The sequence below is a fragment of the Eumetopias jubatus genome, unplaced genomic scaffold (assembly GCF_037043125.1).
Source record: "Eumetopias jubatus isolate StellerSeaLion01/CBP00866 unplaced genomic scaffold, mEumJub1_p1.0 scaffold_15, whole genome shotgun sequence".
NCBI lineage: Eukaryota > Metazoa > Chordata > Mammalia > Carnivora > Otariidae > Eumetopias > Eumetopias jubatus.
This window is the reverse complement of record NW_028274821.1, coordinates 55514652-55534108: the sequence shown is the minus strand read 5'-3', so window position 1 is coordinate 55534108 and position 19457 is coordinate 55514652.

Here is a 19457-nt window from a genome sequence, read left to right as displayed (position 1 = left end):
GTTGTACGTGTTACCTGACATGGCAAAAGAGACTTCAGATGTGATTAAAGATCTTGAGATGGGTATTATACACCTGTCTGGATGTATTCTAAATATAATCACAAGCATCCTTATAACAGGCAGAGGAGGCTTTGATGAAAGAAGAGAAGGTAATGTGGTTACTGATTACTGAACCAGAGTTTGGAGATGTGTGGATACAAGCCAAGGAATGTTGGCAGCCACTAGAAACTGGAAGAGGAAAGAAAAGGATTTTCCTCTGGAGCCTCCAGAATGTACCAGCCCTGGATTTTAGCCCCATGGCTCTTTTTGGATCAATATACATCACAAATCATTAACTTCCATTTAGTGGTAAAGCAGGTGTTTTAACAAACATCATAGTCAATAGAGTTTAGGTTCATTCGCATGATTCCAAATGCAGCTGCACAAATGAAAAACCACATGGCTATTTTTGTTCTTTTTGCCTTTATCATTTTCCCCTGTGATATCTCTACAAACACTACAGAAGTATTTGGATTATTTATTTATTTTTTTAATTTAACAAAATCGGTGAAAATTGTTAGCTATTGACTTTTAAATCTAAGGACTTGAATTGTTTTTGATAATGATAATTTTGACCTGTTATACACTATTATAATGGTTTGGACCTTAATATCCACTGAGATCTTCAAATAATTAATGAATAACTGTGGAAACTTACTTGGCATAAAATACCTGAGCATAGTTCAGCCTTCTCTATAGTCTTGGATAACAGAATTTACATCAAATCAGGCAAAGTATAAATTTAAACTATATCTTTTATGAAATGGAAGATGATATTTATACTATGAAGAACACTGTTGTAGATTGTTACTTTAATGGTTTCAAATGAATCCTGGCTTCCAGTATCCAAGCTTTTATGCAGATTTCACTCACATGACTGTTCTTTGCTTTGTATCTTTTGCTTTGTGTTCTGCATCAGAAAACATGACAAAAAAAGAAGTTTAAGAAGCTCCTGAGCATTGAGGTTTTTCCCCCTTGAAACATTCCTGTAACAGTAAGGAGCCCCTTGATTAGAGCGCAACATGGAGAGACTGTATATAGAGAGAGCCTACCTGATAGTTCATCCAGATCCAGACATGTGAGTGAGGCCATCTTAAACCCTCTATCCAAAGTTGGGATGCCTTACTACTCTGGGAGAGCCTTTAGTAGTCTTGTTATCAAGAAGAGATTTCATTAGAAAATATAAATATTATGACTGGTACAATAAATATTTAAATGCAAAATAAGTTTTATATTATCAATTTTACTTGGGTGAAAAGTCCTGCAATCACATTCCTTTATTTTTGTTTATCCAGTTGCCTGTATATCTGGTGTCTCCCCTAAATTATCTCTGACAAATACATAAGTATCTGGTGGGCAATTATAGTATGTTATTGTTCTTGATGTGATCAAGTCTTAGCTTTCATTTTCCACTGATTTCTTCACCTTCAGAAAAAAGCAATGTAAATACTCCTAAATATTTTGCCTTCTTCAGAGTAAACTGCCAATAGCCTTAACACAATACATTGGACAATCCAGTATTTTTATGATACAAATATCATTAACTATGGTCAAAATTACTTTAGAAGGTACTTACTTTTTTATCAGAAGGTAGTATCTGGGCATACCCTTGATATAAAAAATACTAAAACTATCGCTTTGGGAGAAATTAAATTAGATCAATTTTCATAATATATGCATATAAATGTTAACATAATAGCTTATTAAACATAAAATAATATGAAATTATATAGCAGAGAATGATTGTAGATTCTAGTGGATGGGTACGGTTTTCTCTATACCTGATGTGAAAACTGAAAGCCTTAATGGTAAATGTTGACAGATTTTAGCTTATTGCTATGTAATTCACCATAAATTAATTGAAAAGATAGAACTTATTAATGACTGTTACATTTCATGTAAAAATAAGACAGTTGCTATGAAAAAATTTTAACGATATAACTTGATGTCTTCAGAAGTAAAAACAAAGGGCTAATAAACGCAATTCTTAGGAATTCGTAAAGTAATAGAAAATTATAATAATGAAATGTCATTTATAAGAGTGAAAAATTTAAACACCATTATTAGTTTTATAAGAGGGCACTGATAAACAGATTCAACTGATGGAAATTTTATTTATTTTTTTTAACCAAAAAAATGGGCTTTTAATATAGAGAAAAAATCCCCATCACCTAATTCACCTATGTGCCGAACCATCCCCCCTCTGATGGAAATTTTAACTGAATAAACTTTTTGGTACAATGTGTCAATATCTATCAAAATTTGAAATAATTGCTTATGACAACCATCTTACTACCTTATCCTAAGGTGTAAGGATTTGACGAAATGGTGTGCTGGAGCCAGATTATAACAGCTCACAAAAGCCAATTTTTAAATTTTCCGGAATTTTGAGAGCTGGTTTATAAAATAAGTAATTTTTAAAACTTAAATTACATAAATTTAGAATTGTACTAAAAACAAGTTAATACTTGAGACTCATGATTTCTTAATTAGTCCTCTATATTTTACTATATACTCTGAGAGTTAACACATTTACTGTCTTGTTTCAGCATAGTGAAAGTTCTCTATATTAGCGTGTAGTACTACTCAGCTCTTCTCAGTTCCATTTATGGTGTCATGCTGGTAGCTGATATGAGCTATGGTGGGAGTATTTTCAGAGTAGAAATCATGTTTGTTTTTACATACATAAATTAGGGACTATTTGAAAAATAATGGAATAGTTACCAATGAACAGGGTATAGGAATAGGCTGGATGGGGACCGGAGGTGGGAGTGAATCATTTCACCTTATACTTTTGGCCTATGTTTTTTTTTTTTGAATTTTTATTTTTAATCAGGTAAATAAAAATAGTCTATAAAGTTCAAAACTGCTAGAAACTAAAACTTTTGAAACAAAAACAATTCACATGAGAAGCATAAAAGTGTAGGTAGATTAGATAAGACCTCCAGAATTCTAAATATTTTATCTATGCAGGATACTATTTTAGGTTTGGGAGCGTGTAATATTTTATAGTCCTTTGGGTATAGAAATTATGGTAATTGGGATTAGGGTAATTATTTTGTTATTGAAACCATTGCCTACTGTAGTTGTTTCTTTGACTTATACTGAAAAAGTACTGCATTTAATAACTGTGAAGAATCTTGCCAAATGAACTCCAGTAGTAGACCAATGTAACATTCCTCTCATGTTCTTTGACTTCAATTCATATTACTTCAGTTCTTTATGTTAAATAGGTTTGTAAATCACCGTAGATTCTAGTTGCACATTGAAATTCATAACACAAACCAGCAAAATATCCAGTTGTGTTTCTTAGAACAAAGTCAAATATTTAATAGAAAACCCAGATGCAAAATCATGTATATCCTCAAATGAAATTAAACAACTCTGCAGGGACCAGCTTGACAACTCGCACTTGTATTACCCTTTTCCCCATAGCTTTATTTGCCTAATTTTCAAATTTTAAGTAAGAAAAATAAAAGAATCATGAAACCATTTAGTTCTTTGTATCAATTCTCTGGACAGAAAATAGGAGATGAAATAGTGATTCAAGCAAAATTTATTTCTTGAAGCTCATTTGTCTTTATTCCTCGCTCAGTGGACAAAGTTTTGAGTAAAAATACTATATTGCCATTCTTTGTTTTATTTAAATCTAGGAGCTAGAACATACTTAACATTTTTGGGGTATTGTTCAGAAGTTGGAGAATTCAACAAAGAGCTTAATTATAACTACATTTGAATTCTTTTAACTTTCTTGGCTGTATAAACTTATTTTTTAATCCCAGGATGTAACTCATTTTTCTTGGGCTACACATCTAATACCGCACAAGATCAAACTTTATTCCCAGCCTAAGGAAAGCAATCAGGATGCTTGACCAAAATCAAAAGATTATAGAACAGACTGAAGGAGAAATATATATATATTATGGCATATGGTATATTTCATTTTTTGTCTGTATCTTGCTTTTGATTTATGGTTACATCAGGGCCTGTTGGGGCTGCATTTATAGTTGTCTCAAGGCCCACAGAGTTGAGATTTTTCTTTTGATTTAAGTTGTGTGGATTTTCTTTTCCTGATCAGCTTTTATTTTTTCAGTGGGCAGATCAAGTTACCTTTTGATTTCTGTATTAATTATATTTAAACATCTCACCTTAGAGCTTTAGAATGCATTTTCATTCTTTCAGCAAGTCAGCATAATCTTAATAGCATAACTAATATGTTTCCTCAAATACACCACAGATTAGGGGCTAATAGGAAACCTTATGAAAGTGAGAAATAAGTTTTGTAGCATCTTGTGAATTGGTGTCACCCAGTCATCTTTCAAATATGCTCAAAAAAATAGATCAGTTGTTCATGGCTGAGGGTCAGGAAATTGACTCATTCATTTAACACACCTTTTCCATGCATATCATCATAACACTTCTGATTATAAGAGTTTAAGGTGAAGTAATTCTGATTTGTGATTTACTTTAGCCTTTTCTTTTTCAGAAAAGAGGATCTTTAAAGTTCTTTCCCTGTGGGAAGTGATTTCTGCAGTCTTCTCAAAGAGTGTTTGTTTTCACTCTCACATCCTTCATGCTCTGGGTCTTGGAGATGTCTACTTTGCTCCTTATTGCAGTTTCTAAGTCATAGTTCATGGTTTCTTTCTCAGAAACCCTATTTGAAATGTATACATTAGATTTCTGTAATTGCTGCTTGTCTTTGTTGCTGTATTTACTGACGTCATAGTTACATACCCTCTATTTTGAATATTTTAACCTTTTATATACCATCTTTCTACCTTTCCTGGTATTGCTGGTGGCTCTCATATTGACATACATTGTCCATATCCTTATCCGTTGTCCTTGACCACCTCTTTTCCCTCTCATTCAATAACCTACTTTGTTGAAATCCAGTCCTTACAGATGATAATACCACGTCTGAAATCTTGATTTTTAAATATCTCACTATTATCTCCTGCCTCAAGATGTTGTAAATAGATGTTGAAAATCTTTTTACAGTGAAATACTTGTTTTTGTGCTTGTTTCAGTCCAACTCTCTCATCTGTGCACTAGATTCTAGCCCTCTCTCTTTTGTTCATACTTTGCCTCTGCAATTATCTTCTTTTTCATCCATATTACAAATATTTGCTCTCCTTTGGTTAATTACTGTCATAATGAAAATGTGTTACATCCCCTACCAAAAACTAAAAATTATCCTGCCTTCAAGTTCTCTTCTAGCTACCGTTCAATTCTCTGCCAACCTTTACAAGATAGTTCCCCAAAAGTAGTGTTTATACTGTGTCTACTTCCCACATTTCACAGTTCTTTCTGTAACTCAATCTAATAAGCTTTTATATTGACCACTAAAATTATTTTGACCAAGATTATCCAGCCCCTCCCTTTGACAACTATAAAAGTCAAATCTTATTATTATTTTGTCACATTGTCCTTTTAGTAGTATCTGCATCTTAGCTCTTTTGGCTTAAAGGGATCCCATACTCTTCATATTTTCATCTTACTCAGGGCTACTCCCTCTCAATCTCTGTTTCTGAACTGTCTGCTAAAATATTTGAGATGTTTTTAGGAAGATCCCTCTGCTCTCTTGTTTTATCTATCTACATCATTTACCAGATGATTTCATCAAGGTGTGGAACTTTAAATATCATGGATATACAACTAAATTTGAGATTTGGGGTTCTTCTCAACTGAGCTTCAAATTCATATCTTTAACTGTCTTTTAAACCCCTGTGCTTTGATGTCTCATAGAGTCATCTTCGGTCCTTTTCTTTATTCCTTACCTCACATCCAGTTCAGCAGTAAGTCATGCTTTCTCTACATAAAAAATATTTATCAAATATGACTGCTATAAGCTCACTTCATCATCATCATCAATTTCCTTTGACACTATAATATCCTCCTTATTAATCTCCCAGCCTCTTCTCTTATACCCATTCTGGCTTTCACCCACATTACATCTAGAGAGAGATTTTCAAACGAAATCTGATTTCTTAATTTCCCTGTTTAAACTATAAACACTTCCCATAACCTGGGAGAATATCTATGATCTGAAACCTGACTACCTTACCCATCTCATGTTCTAATATTTCCTTACTTTTCCACATTGGCTCTCTTGCTATTCTTAAACCTGCCAGCTAGTTCTTGTTTCTATGTCTTTGCTACTGTAGTTTCTACTGTCACAATTGTTCTCAGAGGTCTCTAGCCACCTGATAGTTTTACATGCTTTAAGTCTCTTTTCACATGTTATCCCTTAATTAGGTCTTCTCTAATCACTCTTTGTAAAAAACTTCACTGTTTCACCTGCCTTTATTTTTTTTTATATAGATATCACAAGTGGGAATTAAATTGTTCATTAATCTTCTTTTTATATCATCTCCTCTCCCTTGCACTGCAGTTAAATTCCATGATAAGTCTTGGTTTTGTTCACGTCTGTAATCTGAGATTTTAGGACAGAGTTTCACACATAGTATTTGATAAGGATTCATTTATTCAACGTATATTTACTGTAAATTTGTCCAATTATCTGATCCAAGGTGAACTGAATAAGTGTTAAGGAAGAAGCCTTTGAAAATACTAAGTAAAAACTCCCTTCCAACTTTTCTTAGTTTTGTATGTTTCTGTATGTGGAACAGATTTTATTATTTATTTGTGAAACATTTCTAGAAACCATGCATACATTTTTTTTAGTTCTACAGCAAGACACCAAATATAAAGAAGCATTATTGAGAAACCTCACCCCCTAAATAGCTGTTTGTTCAAAGATGGAATAACAATATTTAAATGCAGAATCCATCTTCCTCAGAAGGAATTCCTGCCTACTCCATCAAAATGGACATTCCATTCATGCATTATAATATATAAGAAACTACAAATTATGACACGTGACTCTGCTTGAATCCACCATTTTTTTACACTTATTTTAGAATTGAGACTGGTTTTGGATACTTGTATCCAGTATATCATTACTAATTTTTAAAATCCTAAGTACTTGCCCAGCCTTGATTCATTTACTTTAAAATAGTAGTATATCCAGGGCGCCTGGGTGGCTCAGTTGGTTAAGCGACTGCCTTTGGCTCAGGTCATGATCCTGGAGTCCTGGGATCGAGTCCCACATCGGGCTCCCTGCTCAGCAGGGAGTCTGCTTCTCCCTCTGACCCTACCCCCTCTTGGGCTCTCTCTCTCTCATTCTCTCTCTCTCAAATAAATAAATAAAATCTTTAAAAAAATAAAATAAAATAGTAATACATCCATTCTAGCAGGGCAGTATATCTACAAGATAATTCCTATGTTAGAAGAAAATACTTCTGATCTCTTAAAGCATATATAGAGACTCTATGACCAGAGAGACCCTATGTATCAATCAATCCCAATAAAATTATCTTAGTGAATATAAGTATGTATCTCAAATAAGGCCCGGTTCTTCCCATGTATGTTTAAATTTAAACTTGATACTTCTGTGAAATTATTACCACCTTCTGGATTTCCCATGGATCTAATGATAAGTGGAATAGCTCCCCTTGGCAAGAAAGAAATTGTATTCTATTTGGGGAAAGTCAAAAGGTTGACCTCCATTACAGGTTGTGTGTCAATGTTAATCCTCTATGGATTCAGAATTATTCCTCATCTGTACATCAGCTTCCTGAGGGAATATTAAAGCACCAAAGTAGTTTAAAAGAAAATTGGTTCATTATTTCTAAGACAAAGTTATTTTCTCACTAAAGAATTCTATGTAGTTTAGGTCAATAAACTCTTGAATAAGTTCTTTGTAGCAAGAACTGGGTTAAGTGCTATGGAACAAAGAAAATAAGAAATGTCTCCTGCTTTTAAGGAACTTAAAATCTATCAGATAGTGGGAGGGTCAGACATGTGAACATGTAGATTTAGTTCAATGTGATAATTTATAAGATTTATAAGATAAAATAAATCACCATACAGTACCCTTTTCTGGTCAAATCTCTGTAGAGACTTAGAGTAACATAATGAGGGCAAACAGCAACCCAGGTAGCAGTGACTTGACAGATTTTATTATTCTCATGAAGCTGTCTGGTAGGAGAGATAAGAACAACTTCAAGCTTTCCTAGAGAGGATATTATTCATGAAAATTTTGTAGATAAGCCCCTGACAATGTATATTTTCCAATCTTTCCTCACTATTTTCAAGTGATTATTTGTTTTAACAAATATTATTTATAAAAGTGGGCATAAAATATTGTGTGTGTGTGTGTGTATATTGCTTGTAAAAATGGGCATAGAAGCAAGTGGAAACATGTGTTACAGTTTTTTCCAGTGCATGGGAGTTGGTACCAGGCATGTGTTTATCTTCATCTTGATAACTCTAGACAGGCAAAGTCTATAGTCCCTTCAGGCTACACAGCTCCCAAATCCTTGTAGCCCTTAGGGTGTCAGGGAGTGTAGGTTAAGCAGAGATTGGTGATAGGAAGGGAAACTGTGACATTTTACAATATATTGTGTGGGTGTGATTTTGAACACTTAGGAAAATGTGATATATACTAATAGACTTAGAACTTCTCTATTTCTCAGTTAAATATAATTTAAAATAGCTACCTCATAGGGTTATAATGAGGATAAAATCAGATATCATATGTGTAGGACCTAACTCATTCATGGTGTATATTGTTAACCTGTCCTTTCCCCTTGGTCATGTCACATACCTTGGGTACAAGCACATTCTCACTAGGAATAAATAATGACAAATATGTTGGCATATTTGTAAAACATAACCTGTAGTATTAAGCAGGTAGTGACATAATCCAAGTGAAAAGAAATACTCTGGTTTCATTGTAAATAGGATTTTTTTTTTAAAGATTTTACTTATTTGTTAGAGAGCACAAGCTGGGGGGTGGGAGGCGGCAGGCAGAGGGAGAAGCAGGCTCCTTACTGAGCAAGGAGCCTAATGCGGAACTCAATCCCAGGACCCTGGGATCATGACCTGAGCTGAAGGCAGATGCTTAACTGACTAAGCCACCCAGGTATCCCAAAAATAGGATTTAATCTATTTTAAGATTATAGAATATAATCTTAACACTTCCTTTTTTGGCTAATTTATCTTTATATTTAGGAGCAACACTAAATTTACTCTATTTGTCATTAATGCATTATTAAAAAAAAACATGTTACTTAAAAGTTGAAGCAGATTCATTCAGGATCTGCGATTGAAAGGAAAAAAAAAATCTCTGGGTTGGAAGTGTTAGCTCTGAGTTTGAATGTCATCTTGTCCTCTCAGTTTATACTCTCTGGAATTTGGTTTTATCATTTAAGAGTTTGGATATCTACAGTTTAGAGTTTTAATCTAAAATAATGAAATGAAGGGGCACCTGGGTCACTCAGTTGTTAAGTGTCGCCTTCGCTTCAGGTCATGATCCCAGGGTCCTGGGATCGAGCCCCACATCGGGCTCCCTGCTCCACGGGAAGCCTGCTTCTCCCTCTCCCACTCCCGCTGCTTGTGTTCCCTCTCTCGCTGTGTCTCTCTCTGTCAAATAAATTAATAAAGTCTTTAAAAAACAAAATAATGAAATGAAGTATGTGAAAGAGCTTAGCACCTAGATAAATGCTATTTATTTAGTTCTTATTCACATTTAAGTATCTACTTTGTTGCACAGGAAATTTAAACTTCCTAGTTGTATTATTCCAAGGTTTTTTGTTTGTTTGTTTGTTTTGTTTTTTGTTTTTTGTTTTTTAGAGAGAGAGAAGGGGAGGCAGAGGGAGAGAATCTTTTTTATGCATTTTTTAAAATTTTATTTTATTATGTTATGTTAATCACCATACATTACATCATTAGTTTTTGATGTAGTGTTCCATGATTCATTGTTTGTGTATAACACCCAGTGTTCCACGCAGAACGTGCCCTCTTTAATACCCATCACCAGGCTAACTCATCCCCCCACCCCCTCCCCTCTAGAACCCTCGGTTTGTTTCTGAGTCCATAGTCTCTCATGGTTTGTCTCCCCCTCCGATTTCTCCCCTTCATTCTCCCCCTTCTGCTATCTTCTTCTTCTTTTTTTTTGTTTTAACATATAATATTAGTTTCCAAGGTACAGGTCTGTGATTCAACAGTCTTACACAATTCACAATTTACCATAGCACATACCCTCCCCAATGCCTGTCACCCAGCCACCCCATCCCTCCCACCCTCCACCACTCCAGCAACCCTCAGTTTGTTTCCTGAGATTAAGAATTCCTCATATCAGTGAGATCATATATGTCTTTCTCTGATTGACTTATTTTGCTCAGCATAATACCCTCCAGTTCCATCCATGTCGTTGCAAATGGCAAGATTTCATTCCTTTTGAAGGATGCATAATATTCCATTGTGTGTGTGTGTGTGTGTCTGTGTATGTGTATATATATACATATACATTTCTTTATCCATTCATCTGTCGATGGACATCTTGGCTCTTTCCATAGTTTGGCTATTGTGGACATTGCTGCTATAAACATCGGGGTGCATGCACCCCTTCAGATCGCTACATTTGTATCTTTGGGGTAACTACCCGGTAGTGCAATTGCTGGGTCATAGGATAGCTCTATTTTCAACTTTTTGAGCAACCTCCATAGTGTTTTCCAGAGTGGCTGCACCAGCTTGCATTCCCACCAACAGTGTAAGAGGGTTCCCTTTTCTCTGCATCCCTGCCAACATCTGTCGTTTCCTGACTTGTTAATTTTACCCATTCTGACTGGTGTGAGGTGGTATCTTGTTGAGGTTTTGATTTGGATTTCCCTGATGCCGAGTGATGTTGAGCACTTTTTCATGTGTCTGTTGGCCATTGGATGTCTTCTTTGGAAAAATGTCTGTTCATGTCTGGGAGAGAGGATCTTAAGTAGACTCCACTCCCGGTGTGGAGCCCAACACGTGGTTTGAACTCACGACCCTGAGATCATGACCTGAGCTGAAATCAAGAGACAGATGCTCAATGGACTGAGTTACCCAGGCGCCCCATCAAGTTTTTTTTTCTTTTTTAATTTTTTCTTAATCTTTAAATCTTGTACATGAATAAAACTGTCATGAAAACATAATGCAATCAAAAGCCTTTGATTTAAACTTCAAGTATTAATGCCAATACTGTATTTGTTCATAATTCTCTCAATTATTATATTGTGCATGGAGATAGTGTATAAAAATAGCCTGGCTTTAAGGAAAGACAGACCTGGTTTCAAGTTCCAGTAGAACTACTTTTAATTTTAGGTAGAGCTACTTTGTGTGTTATCCTGGTTGTTGTTGTTTCTTTTTCTTAAACTTTCTGAACTTTAGCTTCCACATCTGTAGCACATGTCTAATAAATACATCACAGCTCATTATGAAGACTTAATCTCGTCATATGAAATTGGTAGCTTTTTCTTAATAATAATCTGTATTCAACTGCACATTTTCATGACTTTTTCCCATAAATTAGAAAAACAGAAAGCAGTATGAAGTCACAACTTAAGTAGACAGCATTTTAAAAAATGGCATATATGTATACATATATATAACATTGGCTACTGTAAAAGTAATAGAAGAGGGTTTTAAGGTTCTAGTATGGAAATATGTATTAAATAGAAATATGGACAAAAGATAAATAAGAATCAAGTTATAATAAATAAGTAGTGAATGTAGACTATTTTCATTCCATTCATCTACCTAGGCATTCTTGTAGCGATCCATTCATTCATTAGTCACACAACCACTGGGGAACTACTGCATTTGAAATGACAGCTAAATGGAGCACACTAATCTATAGATCCTAATCATAAAACATGCCCCCAAAAGGCTGTTATTTTGGTCAGTTACATCCCTTTTCTGAACTTAATTCAAATTTCTCTTTACATTCTCATCCAGATTGTTGCTCTTTGTCTCAATCTGCTGCTGCCAATACTTGTGCCTTCAATGCTTTGGCATATGGTATGCAGAAAGCCACCCCAGCCCTGAGAATACTCTGGGATGGACTAAATAAAGGCAAGCCCTGGCACAAATTCCTGGGTGGCCACTAGACAGGTCAAAATGAACAACCACGTTTTCTTGAAAATAAGGTATAGTTGTTAGCTCTGGTACTAGCAGCATGTACCAGGAGTGTGGGCTGCCATCTGATGGCCATTGCAAAATGAGAATTGAGGGATGGCATGTGGGCTATTTGAAATGCCACAACACTCTCTTACCACAAAGCATCGATTTCTTTTTTTCATCTAGTCTTTGCCTGGTTGGTGTAAGTTTTTGGCTGATTCTATAATTCTGTGAAAGTTGACTTGTGCTGTTATGCCAGCTCATTTGTTGCTTTGTGGAGGAACAAAGCCATGGAGTTCCCTACTGTATCATTTTTTTTCCTACTCTATCATTTTTGATGATGCTACTCTCCTGAGTTTTCTTTTAAGCGGCATATAAGAAATAGCAAAGGAAGTTAAAGGTCAGTCTTTCCTATCTGGTCTTCACACTTAGAAGAAAGCAAATATACAGCCACACAAACTGTCCCCATGTTGTCATTAAATTAACACTTCTGACCCCATACATTCACCCATTCCTCTTTCTTCTTTTCAAAGAGAAAGGCTTTTTCTAATTGGTGCAGTTGGATGAAAGGTTACTGCCTGCCTGCACTAAGCTCCATTTTCTCTCTATCAGTCCAGGCTGAACACAAGATGGAGGTCATTGCTTTCCTTTCTCTGAGTCTACGTGGTAAACTCATTTAGTTGGGATTGAGGTCTGTCTGTATTACTGATTACTGGAGCCAGGTGAGCATGGGCCATTATGTTCTTTAGAATATGCTTTCATCACTTTAAATGACAAGATAATTATATTGTTCTGGTGATGTATTGAAACACCCTTCCACAGAGAATAGAGACAATATTAAGAAAACCAATTGTAATCACAGATTTAATTCCTTTTTATCAATTCAATTTATATAATTCTAAAGCTAACATGTTGATTTCCCTTTTATGATTATTTGTGTGTGTGTGTGTGTGTGCACGCACGTGCGCATGTTTTCCTCCATTAGTACCAGCAATATTAGTCGTTGAAAGGATATGATTAATCATCCACCACAAATTATGCTTTGTTTGGAAAACAATGAAAAATGGAGTGGGACTTACATTTAGTAACTGGAGCGAACAGATTTATGTATATAGATCAAAGTGTAGCCATTAATGAAAGAGACATTAGTAAGAGACACAAGCCTTTCTTCGACAGGATAAAGCCACTGTTCTACATCATCATGTGGTTATTTTTTTAACTGGTATGATGTTTTTAGGCCCTGGTACTTAAAACTGAGTCATAATTGTTGTCATTGGCCTCCTTAGGAGTGTCACAGAGTTAAATAGTCTGCAAAGAGTTATCTTTTAATTCCTAATTATTCTCTATATTGTGTTGTGGTTTTCACTTAGGTTGTAGGCCAGAAGTTAAACTGCAGAAGCCAGTTAACTTGTACAGGAGATAGAGATTAATAGCATATGATACATTTAGCTATAGTTTTCTAGTGGTAAGCATTCATGGATGGTATCTTACTGACAGTCTTAAATTCTGTTCTTTATATTATTTCAAACTCTGTCTAGGACTAAGAGAATATAAATATCCTTTTTTTTAAGGGATGGAAATAGAAGCTATATGTCCGATGGTCGTTGATTACCTCCTTATATCTTGGTAGCATATGATGGGTTTGTAATATGTAGGTTTTGATCATGGTTTTGAATTAAAAGGATTCAGAAAGAAATCAGAAAGGAGGAAATTATAATGGCACAATATTTAAAGCTACAAATAGGCAATATGAGCAGTTGGGAATTCACCCTTTAAATTTTTGAGAACTTTGTGAAGTATAGATAAAAAATGTAGACAGAATTGAGGGAGCATTTGAGAACATTATTACCTGTTTCAAGGTAACACAGTTATTTCACGATGTGATGCTGGTACGAAGAGACCCTGACTAGAAACCGTGTGGAGTTGAACGCCGAGGGGAAGCACTGGCATGATGAGACACCACAGAGGACCCAGAGATGATGTGAACGCATTAAATACTGGATTTAGAGTAAGTCTGGATTTACTCTATGATGTGTGCTGTGGATCTGATGTGTTTCCTCATTGGGGCCATACAAAGCAGGGGAGTTTCATACATTTGAAAAATGAATAATTTTGGTAAATTCTAAACTGACTTCTAGGAAAGCATGCTAGGAAAAAAACTCTGGATTATAAATAAAAGGAAAAGAGAATGAAATCAAACAATCAGTGAGCAGTAACAGCCCTACACTTAGTGGAAAAGAAATGGGAGTGAATTAAGAAACTCAGCTGAGATTTCTAGAAAGCGATGTGGGTAGAATAGTAGAAAAATGGAGCACTGGTGGATGATGCATTTTGGACAGCAAAATGTTTCTGCTGTCATTGAAGTTAGCAAAAGTTAGTCATGGGAAAACTGAAAATGGGAAAATTGCAGATCTTAGGGAAACTTGGTTTTGGGGAGGTGTGGGGGAGAAGCATGCAGCAGAGATGTTTGTTCTTACTAGAACCCCCCCATCTTCAGAAATCCTAAGAGAGGCTTCAGTCCAGGATTCTATTGTAGGTATTTCAATACCAGAAGGAAATGGGAGAACAATGGGAAAACCATACTAAAAAAGTTTTTTAGTTTTAAAATAATTAGAAACAAGAGGCAGGAGGTAGCAAAAACCAATGTCCAAAGTACAAAAAAAAAAAAAAAAAAGAAAGAAAGAAAAAAAAAAGTCTGCTCATGAGAGAAAGAAAATGACCTCAAATGAAGGCCACATTTCATGCAGCATTGGAATGTCCAAAAAATGGTTCCAAGGAGGAAGATGAATAAAAAGATTTTATGTCTATGGCATGGGGAAGATTTGACCTGTAACCAGTTGACAAAGGGGACTATCATTGCACTTTTCTAGCCTTTTGTAAGAAGGCAGATCTGTTGGATGTTATTCTCTATGAAATAAAGCAGGAAGCAAAGGCAGATTTTCTTGCAGCTATGTTAATCATAATATCATTGATGGGGGGTTTCTCACAATTGTGTTTAGGTTCATTGATTTTTAATGATCGCAATAGACTAAAATCCTAGTGAGACTGAATGCAAGAAAACACATATTTTTTTTTTCAAGATTTTCACTACTCCCTTCCATCTCTTAGAAACTTCTGAGTCTCTCTTTTTTTCTTTCATTTTTTGACAATAGTAAGCAATATGAGTCTGGATTATACTATGTATTAAGGTATGGAATCATTGCTTTTTCCTAGGGTAATTGTTGTAGGGCCTGGGAATTTTCTTGCATATTTATCATTTTGTGAATTATAATAATCCTATATGCATTATCACTTTTTTGGCCTCTTTAAATAATGAACATATTGAAGATTCTGAATTAACTCTAAAAATCTTAAGCCAAAAATTACCCATAGCCCAGTTCCACCCAGGTATCTAATGAAGGCCGAGATTGATCTGAGTTAAGAAAGTAGGTTGGAAATAAATATAGACATTTATTTATTTTGGTCTTATTCTACAAGGAAAAGGCTAATTCTTATTAGAATTTGCCACCCTAGGCATTTGATAATAGCAAGGGGGTTCTATTGAACAAATTCTATCAGGTTTATATTGCTGATTTTTGTCATTGCATAATGTCTGGAGAGCTGTATTGGACATTTTGGCTGGGCATAATCTAAAATGAGTAATAGGAGAGGAAATGAAGCTCTGGCCCACAGGGCAGTTTGGCCTTAAAGTGAATTTAATTGATATAATGTATCAGAGTGTTCTAGGGCAAAAGTTGTACTGCTCAACAATGTTTTCTGGAAGATGCATGAAGGAACTGTGGTTGGCTTTTGAGGGTGGTCTCATAAATGTGAGAGCAAGTTTGCATTAAATATTTTTTCACTCCTCCTCCAAGGGGACAACTTTAGGATTAACAACAACCTGAACTGCTAAGCCTGATAGGTTTAGAGAACCAAATCCAGTCAGTGTTAAAAAGAACACTATACTCTTGTCCTCTAATGCTGGAAAGGATTTGCTGCTTTCAGAGAAAAATATGAGTTACATTTATGCTTCATTTTTCCATTTCACATAATTAGAAGCAGTTACACTGATCTTATTAACAATATTGCAAACAAATTCTATGAATATAAAATAGTAACTATTTACTTCTCTTTTTAGGGTAGGCTGCCTACAGGATAAAGATACTCTCCCTCCTTTTCTGGCTTCCATGCCATATGCACACTTGGTGCAGAATGGATATCCAGACACATGTCAGGAGATACATCTCTAACTGATTCACTAGTTGGGGAAGATGAGGGTGAGGTAGCAATTCTCACAATTGATTAGATTAGGGTCTACTGGAAAACTACTCCCAGCTGGTAGTTGGGATATTGGGTATTAGGATATGATAGATTAAAACCTAGTTGTAGTCACATATCCAAGAGCCTTTTCAGGAATGAAACTGATAATCAGTTTCGATCTCTTTGACATTTTTGTGTGTTTTCCAAATCTTCTTTACTGGTGACATGAACAAACACTATTTGTGTTTATGTACATATGTAAAACTTTGTTTTTATTTTCCACTATCCTTTAAATTTCACTCAATATGAATGATTTTTCCATTCCATAATGAAAATTAAGGCAAACCACATAGATTTTCTGTTTATTTTTATGCGTGTGACACCTGTGGTTACTCTCACCCACTGAGTAATTATGAAAATTGACTATTAGGTTAGCACTGAATGTTCAACATTACATATATTTTAAAGCTATGAAATCCTTTTTATCTCAGCCATTATCATGCCTTTTACCAGTGACTAAAATGGCTTTTAATACCTCAAGTATGCTACTTACATGATGCTTTTAGGTTTAAAGATAAAGAACCCAGAATTCTTCAGATTAACATCTTAACTGGGTCAGGTTAACCTGCAGAGGAAAAATTAAAAGAAGAGTTAACATCAGAGTGCAGTCACTACATGCACAGGACCAAAAATTCTGTGTTCCTGATAGACTTAGTAGTAGACTGCAAAGTACTGAGGGCCAGAGTAATATATCCATCTTACTCAAAATCCAAGCATTTCAGTATCACCTTATAAATATTGCCATATGGGCATACCACCATAAGAATTACTTGTATTTTATAAATGAAGATGTTTTATTCTAAATAAAAAATTATCTAAATAAATTAGATAAACAAATTTTATCTAAATGAATGTATGTAAATAAATATAACAGAAATTTTATCTTAGTACCATAGTGAAGAACAAATATTTTTTGCATTTTGCATCCTTTGTCTCTCCAATGTGAGACCGAATATACCTTATACCACAGAAATTAGCAATGCTTTCTTAGCCATCAAGTGATAATTGGGTGATAATTGGGGCACCTGAATTGGAGTTCTAATTTGGAGCTAGTTCCTTACAGGAGAATTTATTTTCTTTGAGGCAGTGGCAGCCGCAACAGTCAGCTTCTAGGAGCGGCAGTTGGCAAAGCTGCTCGCAATCACAGCTGAAGGCTAAGGTGGAGGTGGCCATGCTGTACACGGTGGTAGGTGCAGCAGCAGAAACGGAATCCTCGCGACTCGTTTTCTGGCATGGCTTTGCTCATAGTTTTGTCTGAATAACCTATCTGTCCTCCTCTGATTTTTTTTCTGAGATCATTTTCTCAAAATCTTGCTTTTTTTTTTTTAAAGATTTTATTTATTTATTAGAGAGACACAGTGAGAGAGGGAACACAAGCAGGGGTAGCAGGAGAGGGGGAATCAGGCTTCCCGCAGAGCAGGGAGCCCGATGCGGGGCTCGATCCCAGGACCCTGGGACCATGACCTGAGCCGAAGGCAGACGCCTAATGACTGAGCCACCCAGGCACCCCAATTTTCTCAAAATCTTAATAATTAAATGATTTTTTCCAATTACTTTTGGTAAAATATTTTTCTACATTAAGCAAAGTACACTTTTGTTGCACACAACTAAGAGCCTTGAATGGTAGATGGGCAATACAAATTAAGAAAGATAAATGCAGTAAAAGCAATCGTTATATATTCATTTATATGCACCTAAAAGCATCTGTCAGTATTCTGGTGGTACATACCCATGTAACTCTTTGGAAAAGTTCATCCTTGAGATCTTCAAAAAGGAATTTTAAAATTAAAGCTACTATTTTTTTTTAAGATTTTATTTATTTGATAGAGAGACACAGTGAGAGGGGGAACACAAGCAGGGGGAGTGGGAGAGGGAGAAGCAGGCTTCCTACTGAGCAGGGAGCCTGATGCGGGGCTTGATCCCAGGACCCTGGGACCATGACCTGAGCTGAAGGCAGACGCTTAACGACTGAGCCACCCGGGTGCCCCAAATTAAAGCTACTTTTATTAGAAATAGAGATAGAAAGGGATTGGAAGGGCAGAGAAAGATAATCTGACAAACTAAAAGCACAAATATGAGAACAGATTCAGTAAAAAGTTAATCCAAAGTTTAGAATTTTTTTGGCTAAGATAAAATAGGTCTTATGGGTTCTGAGCTCTAAAAATATATGTTTTCAAAATTCTTGGGAAGTCAGATGTATTTTGGGAATGGTAGTCTTGTATTCTGTCTGTAGCCATCTACTTAGATGGATAAGATTGTGAGAAAAGAGAGTAGGACCAGATATGGGACATAAATATGGACAGACATTGTCTTCAAGAAACTAAGAGAGAATAGCAGGCCCTTTTTCCTCATACATTTTGAGCCCTTCATTTACTGCTTCTCTCTCCTTCATATTATTTTTACCTTTTTTCCATCATCTATAAAAGTCATAGACACAATAGTCATGTATAGTTTTGTTTGTTTTTGTTTATAATAGAAATAGAGTATTTTTTTAATCAGGTAAGCAAAGGATTTTGTGTGAAAAACAAAAGATGGTAGCTATTCATAGTTTCACCTACACTTATAATTTACCTACTACATCATTTTACTATGTTGGTTCTTATTTGGCCCTTTTATTGTTCTTTTTTTTTCAGTGTTTTTTTTTTTATTATGTTATATTAATCACCATACATTACATCATTGGTTTTTTTAATAATTTTTTATTGTTATGTTAATCACCATACATTACATCATTAGTTTTTGATGTACTGTTCCATGATTCATTGTTTGTGTATAACACCCAGTGCCCCATGCAGAACGTGCCCTCTTTAATACCCATCACCAGGCTAACCCATCTCCCCACCCCCTCCCCTCTAGAACCCTCAGTTTGTTTCTCAGAGTCCATAGTCTCTTATGGTTTGTCTCACCCTCCGATTTCCCCCCCTTCATTCTCCCCCTTCTGCTATCTTCTTCTTCTTCTTTTTTTTTTTAACCTATATTGCATTATTTGTTTCAGAGGTACAGATCTGTGATTCAACAGTCTTACACAATTCACAATTTACCATAGCACATACCCTCCCCAATGTCTGTCACCCAGCCACCCCATCCCTCCCACCCTCCACCACTCCAGCCAACCCTCAGTTTGT